This window comes from Euphorbia lathyris, chromosome 10 (genome assembly GCF_963576675.1).
Source record: "Euphorbia lathyris chromosome 10, ddEupLath1.1, whole genome shotgun sequence".
NCBI classification, from domain to species: Eukaryota; Viridiplantae; Streptophyta; class Magnoliopsida; order Malpighiales; family Euphorbiaceae; genus Euphorbia; species Euphorbia lathyris.
The window spans coordinates 55,925,553-55,933,800 of record NC_088919.1 but is presented as its reverse complement, the minus strand read 5'-3'; positions in this window follow the sequence as shown (position 1 = coordinate 55,933,800).

The following is an 8,248-nucleotide window of genomic DNA, read 5'->3' as shown; positions in this document are numbered from 1 at the left end:
CTGCGATGAGAACGGGACTTGGACCGTCTTCTCCCACGTGATCTGGTTCGCTTTCTATGTCTACGACCATCACGGCCACCTTCTAGGTGATCTGCTGTTGCATTAATCTGTTCCTGACCCGCATGCGTTCCAGTTTACATCGGAGGAGCTCGAGGTCCGCCAATAGTAATTTCTGGGTTTGTCGTGTTCCTCGAGGGAGCTTGATCATTCCTTCGACTTCCCTCTGGTATATCGGGAAATAACCTCCGGTTTATTAGTATATCACTAGCGAGCTCCGGATTAATGACCATTGAATCCGTGGGCTGAGAGAGCAAGAATGACGAATCACGGAGAGCACCAGGTCTAAAGTAGGCAGCTTGCCATTGTGACATGGTTGGCCTTGGCGGATGATGACGATTTAGCGTGGAAATGGTCCCTGTTGTGGGTCCAACAACATCCTGATTCTCCAGATAGGCCCTCAATCGACCCGCCAAGAGTGGCCCGTGCACACTCCTCACTGCCTCTGCATAAATTTCTATGAGGGATTCTGGCGACATCTCCCTTTCATCATGAACGATGGGTCGATCCGGATCAATTCTTCCAGCGGGTATCGCGGGATTAACTGAAGGCGGTATTGACGGTGTTGCAGTTCCCGTTGAGGGGTTAGACCATCCATTTGCCATGTTTGTATTTGTGAACTAAGTCCTTTTTGGATCAGAACTTCCACGTTCACCGCACCAATTGATAACTGGTGATGAACTCTCGATCGGACTCCTTCCCTGCGTGGGGCGCCGTTGGGATCGGCGGGGGGAAGCTCTGATGCCAAAGTCAGTATATAGTAATGGAAATAAAATGTAATGACAAAGTAGGGTTTAAAAGAGCGTGAATATGTACCTCAATAGCTTGGGGTGCAAGCTATTTATAGTCATATAGTTGTAACATTCGGTAACTAGAAAGTCTCCATTAATGCTCCATTAATGGCGGTTACTGATCTCATTCAAGTATGACCGTTAGCTCATTAATGGGTTATTAACTGTCTTTTTCGGGAGTCGGCTCAGCCGTTCAGGGGGCGGATCGAGGCATGATGGCGGGTCTCCCATAGGTTTGACTATGGATAGCGTGTGGATGAATCCCTGTGATCCGCCGCTTTGGTAGCTTGCTTGATACGCCATAGCTTTCCCGATCACTTGGATATGCAGTCGTTTTGGTTAATATCCTTTTCAGTCCCGTAGATAATATCTCGATGTTTATCATAATATTACTGACCTTGGCATCGGAGTGTCCTTGATCGATCACAACGGCGCCTCATAGGGATGCATTCCGGTGAAGAAAAAATCTACAAGATATCAAGTAGTGAAAACCAGATTGAAGATATTTTTACGAAGGCACTACCGAAAAATAAATTTGAGTTTGTACGAGCTAAACTTGGTATTTATGGATAATGTATCAAGAAGGAGTGATGAAAATTGATCACTGTCCATACTATTAAGAAAATATTAAGATATTAATTAAAGAAAAATAATAATAAAAAATAAAAAATTCATATGATAAATGAAAACATACAAAAAAAAAAAAAAAGCTTAATATATTATTTGCCTTTAAATTTGTGCAAAAAGCTTGATTGGCCCCATGAACTTTTAAAATATTCGGATAGCTCCCTCAACTTGCATAAAATATCCAGTTAGTTTCCTAAAAAAGGTAAAACGACCAAGATCAAAGTATACTATCTTAATACTAGAGAAACAAGTTTTATAGTTGAACAAGTAATAACTTTTTTTAATCTATTTTTGAATTATATAATAACATTCTAAGATCCGTGGAATACATCTTCCGCATTTAACTTTCTTTTTTGCAACCGAGTGATCAATTGATTACATTTTACGCAAGTTCGGGATGCTAACTGAACATTTTATGCAAGTTGAAGGGGCTATTGAAACACTTTAAAAGTTCAGGGGTCAATCAAGGTTTTTGAACAAATTTAGAAGGTAAATAATGTATTAAGCCAAAAAAACAAGTCACATCAACAGGGCCGGCCCTGGGCCTAGGCCAAGAGTGCACCGGCCTAGGGTCCAAGGCTGTAAAGGGTTCCAAAATTTTTATTAGTTATGAAAATATATGTAAGCTGCAGAAAACAATTTTAGATCAAATTTAATTAAGTGGCTTAGTGGTAAAGCTTGCATAACCCCGCCCCAAGGTTCTGTGTTCGACTTCTCACAAACGCGGATGTATTTAGATATCCTCAAAATAATGATCCTCTGCTTTCGATTATGGAGAAAGCAAAACACAAAAATTCCCAAAATTGTTTTTTTTATTCAAATTCACTTTTAAAAACTCCATTACAAATATTTATTTTAAGACTCTAGATATATTTATTAAATTAAGTTTAGAATTTATGAATGGCAAAAAGCATCATTAGGCCCCTGATTTTTCATTTTTTTGGTTCATTAAGCTCTTGATCTTTTATTTGGATACATTAAGCCCCTGATCATTTATTTTGATCTCATTAAGCCCCTAATGACCAAATTAGTAAGTTGTGAACATTTAGTTCTGTTAAAAATACGTTATTAACTTCATCTGTATTTAAAATTATTAAAAAAATATTTTTTACAGTTTGAATTAAGGTTTGTACAGTTTTCCTATAACATATTACACATCCAAAACTGCTTTCAAACAGTTAAAAAACACAAATTTGAATGCATATACAATGAATAACATTCTTTTAACATAATTAAATATTCACAACTTACTAATTCAGGAGCTTAATGAGACAAAAAAAAGACCAGGGGCTTAATGTATCCAAATAAAAAATCAAGGGCCTAATGAACCAAAAAATGAAAGATTAGAAGCCTACTTATGCTTTTTGCCTTTATGAATTGAGGTTTAACTTTTTAAAATTAGAATATTAAATCATACTTTATTTTTTATATATAAAAAATAATGACATTGGAAAATAATTTTGATGATATGATTTAATTGTACGTTTTGTAACTAATTGTAATATTCATGTAAAAAGCTCTAAAAATTATTTAATTTTTTTTTATCCAAATAAGTTAAATTTCTCTTATGAAAATACTATAAGAGGTAAATGTTATCAAATAATACCACATTAGCCAAATGCTAAAATTTTAGATACCACATGGGTTAAATAGGAGTTTAATCCATAATTTAAAGAAATTATGAAACATCTAATACTTTTTTACTTATCATGTATTGAAATATATTTTAAATTTTGTTACGTAAAATATCTTTTTATTAAAGGGGCCTTTGTTATTATTCCGCCTAGGGCCCATAGATTATCAGGACCGGCCCTGCACATCAATATATATTGGGATGCATTCTCATGCATACACTTGACGGGTAAATTACATACGTGATGTACAATCTTTACCCAGAATCATATTTTGGTGTACAAACAAAATTTTATCACATTAAACTGTACAATTTTTGACAAGTCAACGTCTGATCAACACGCCGCCTCATCACTTTTAACCTATTTAATAACTAATTTATCCTTAATTATATATTTTTTTTATTTTTTATTTTTTATTTTTAGTTCAAATTAATTCTATCTTTTCTCTCTCCTAAATTCTCTCCCCAGTCTCCCCCTAATTTACCCAGAATGTATGAACTTCATCTTTTATTTTTTAAGATTCCGGCCAGACCTTCATCAACAAGAGGAGGATCCCAGGGTTTATGAGCTTTGGCAGCCCAGAGAGGATCGAAGTTGTGGATGCGGTCGCCGTGGACGTTTTGGTACCGGTCGGAGGTGCTGTTTTCCATTGAGAAATCCGAGTTATTTGCAAGGGGATAGAAATATGTAGTCGCGGTATAATAATATATAGAGAGAGAAAGGAAGGAAAAGAGAAGCTTCGTCGTCGTCGCCGCCGTCAATCAACAGGTAAGAAGTTTCTTGTTATGGAAAATGATGGACGTAGTGTGATCGGACCGCCATTTATCGTTATTTCCCGGCAAGAACATGCATTCATAGCCTATTGGATAAAACTTCACCTGGACCTGTCTACTTTGGGCGCCCACACCTAACTTGTACTTTTAAGAGGAAATTACATCAAATGTTGACGTTAATTACAATTAAATTAAATATTTTTGGTAAATTTAAAAAGGAGATAACTTCAGGATTTGCCACTCTTTCAAAAAGAAACTGAGGTTCTACAATTAGGAAGCGAAAAAGCTGTTGATTATCTAGTCGATTTCGAAATTTTGGTTTTGGAAGATTGGGAAAATCTTTGAACTAAAAATCCAGTTTGAAAAGATCTTGATTTTGAAGGCTTTGAGAAATCTGGGTTCTTTGTATTGAAGAGAGAGAAGAACAAGTGAAGAGAGAGAAGTATACGCGAAGAATAATTAATTGAAGGATGTAAAAGTAATTATCAATATTTGGGATTAAACTCTTATTTGGAGTAATTTTTACTTCATTGGACTTGGTTGTGAAATTTTCTCTAAAAGGGTTATTTCCCAACTAGGTTACTTTTTTTTTTTTTTTGAATTTGTTAACCATCACGGCGCCAATGGCGCCGTAATGGGCTTGTGGACAGGAATTCATATCCACAAGTGGGGCAGTGGCTTCACGCCACTGTCCCAAAACAAATATTAAAAAAATTATTATTTTATAAAAATAAAAATAAAATTTATAAAACAATTATAAAAAAAGAATTTACTTTATTATTTTATAAAAATAAAATTATATATTCTTACCATAAAAAAATAAAAATATATATTACAACAATATTATTAATGCACTAAATATTTTAATGTGTTATTAATGCACTAAATTTTTTTTGTTAGTAATGCATTAAATATTTAACATATACGTTTTAAACGAAATATAGATTTAGCCATAACGTAAGAAATTGTACAAATTTAACACTAACGTTTCATGGAAGATCAATTTTAATCATATGTTATCGAAAATTTGGAAAAAATTTGTTTGACTGTTATTTAGCCACGTCAGACCTTTTAAACCAGTTTGTCGATAAATTGAATCGGTTTCATATATTTTTTTTATAATTATATTAATAACACAATAAAATATTTTAGACAGTTTCAAAAAACTAAACCTGCTACATATAAATTAATCACAATTTTCTTTTTTAAATTGTCTAAAATATTTTACTACTTTATTAATGCACTAAATATTTTTTTATTAGTAATGCACTAAATATTTAACCGTAACGTTTCAAGCGAAGTGCAGATTTAGCTCTAATACATAAAATCGTGCAAATTTAGCACTAACGTTTCCAAGAAAGATTAATTTTAATCATACGCTATCGAAAATTTGAACAAAATGTGTTTGACTGTTATTTAGTCACATCAGACCTTCTAAACCAGTTTGTCGATAAATTGAATCAGTTTCATACATTTTTTCGTAACTATATTAATAATATAGTAAAATATTTTAGACAATTTCAAAAAACTACACCTGTTACATATAAATTAATCACAATTTCTTTGAAAATGTCTAAAATATTTTACTTTGTTATTAATATACTAAATATATTTTTTGTTAGCAATGCACTGAATATTTAACCGTAACATTTCAAGTGAAGTGCAGATTTAGCCCTAACGTATGAAATTGTACAAATTTAATCTTAATGTTTTCAAATTAAATTTAAATTTTAATTAAAATTTTATAAAATAAAAATTCCCTAACATCATTGTAATATATAATTACACAGTTAGGTTCTGATTACAACCAAATACATTTTTATCTTAAAAAATTATTTTACATATCAGCAAAACACAACACCCGAACAAACTTCCTACATAAAAACAATAAATAATATGGTAGAATTTTATGTTTTTTTACAAATTTGAAAGTTTATGACTAAATAACAGGCAAACAAGTCTTTTCAAATTTTCGATAGTGTATGGTTAAAATCGATCATACTTGAAACGGGGCGTTTGGTATTCTATTGGGATAGAGATAGGGATACAGGTTGGGATAGAGATAAAGATAAATGGTTGGGATAAGGATAAAAATACGATAGTCGAGAATTGTTATTCAATGTTTGGTATGTGGGATAGGGATGGGGATAAAATAATACATTTTACTATTTTAACCTTATTTAAACTACATAACATTAATTTGAGGGATGAGATAGACTTTTCCATCCTATTAAAATCGCAGGAGCTTATCCCACCTCCTTATACCACCCCCCTTCTGGGTATAGGATTTGAGGGATAAGAAGCGTATCCCTCATCCGTCTCACTCTTCTATCTCCCTAACAAACACGGGATAACTTGTCTAGTATTTTTTATCTCTATCCCACCTCCTATATCTCTTCTAACAAACACCCCGAAATTGTTAGGATTAAATTTGCATAATTTCAAGCGTTAGGAATAACGTTGTACTTCGTTTAAAACGTTAAGGTTAAATTTATACAATTTCATAATATGACTAAATCTGGACTTCATTCAAATTTAAATATTAATTGAATTTCTATAAAATAAATAATTTTTATATAATTTTATTTTTATTTAATAATATAATAAAAAATTTATTATATATTTTGGGCAGTACTGCCCAAAATATATATTCCTGTCAACATTTGATGTTAAAAAAAATAAAAAAATAAAAGGTTAATTGTAGTTGGAAAACAGTCCTTTTGGGGAAAATATTTTTTTTTAAAGAAATTTGCGCAATGCGCTTACATTAAAGAAGAAAAAAAAATCCCCACCAGACTCGGATGTGCTTCGAACCCATGACCTCTCAAGGCATAGGTAAGCTCTCAACCACTAGGATAAGAGTTCCAACCACAACCAATAGAATAATTTTTTATTAAAATTGCCCCATTTAAAGGATTAATCCCAATATTTAATGGCTTTCAGATTGAATTTATAAAGGTAACTTAGTAATTGCTCATGTCATGGTCCATTATGTTAATGAAAACTGATGATATAACGGTTTGACCTGTGTTGACTGGTCAAAATTATCGGCTATACACTTTAGTGGGAGGTCACTGGAAGGTTGTACAGTTTACAAAATTTTGGTTGTACACCAAAATGTGATTATGAGTAAAAGTTGTACACTGCGTATATAATTTACCCTACACTTGACAAAAATAAACAAATAAATACAAATCACATGACATGTTGGTAATGTATGCAAGATTATATTCATATTTGTAGTAGAATTACGCGTTTTAGACACTGATATACTTCTATATATAGGTTTTTTTTATTTCAATTTTACAGATCATTTTGTATCTCAATTCAAGTGAAGTTTAATAAAATCAGATTGTGCAATATATTTTTTTTCCAAGTCCTTATTAATTCTTACAAAATATTATTTATGCTCTACGATTAATAAATTACTTTCGTTAAATTGCTGCAATACCTTCAACAATTGATTTTTACATATGACATGACATTCAGGTGAAAAATTGAAACTGTCATGTGGCAACAAATATATTTTTTAGCTGTCAGGTGGCGTACATATGGTTATCGCGTTATGTAATACGTAACAAAGTTTTTTACAGTGTGGTTGTCACATCACTATTCCAATGTCTTAATATGTCTGAATTGATTGGAATTACTTTATTGAAATAAAATAAAATAAAGTTCTGTAATTTTATTGAAACAAAATGAAGTTTAATAACCTTTTTGAAACTTACCCCAAACTTCAGTAACGATTGGTGTAACTTACCCATATCCCGTGGCATCATTGCCTCCAAAGAGGATCATAAATATAATTTACCCTAATATAAACCCGAACAAGACCTTGTAAATTTCCAATATAGGATAAAAGTTTTAACACAATAAATAATTATAACAAGCCATTATTTCAACAATTAATATATATTAAAGTCCTTATTAGTGAAATTAATAAAAAAGAACACACACACACACAACACGGTTGTTGCGTCAGCATATGTCTCTCTCCATTTCAGATGGTTTCCAACTATCTGTCTCATTATTTTCAAGCAAATGGATATCCTCATCAAATGTTGCTTCTTCTACATATAGAGAAAGCACCTAGAAAGATAATGTGAAAGATAATGTGAAAGATAATCCAGAACCATTCAATTTTTCATGCATCACATTTTCTAAATGTTGCTTCTTTGAGGGGCTTACATGATCTACCTATTTCCCCACTTCATCTTTTCTAAAAAAGGCCTTATTTGGTTGTTCTGGCACGACGTTACCATATTTGTTCACATCTAAATTCTTCAACTTACTCAAACTACACATCTCCGCAATTTCTGAAACAACTCCATTTTTCTCTTCCTCTTCAGAAAACGGATACCCAATA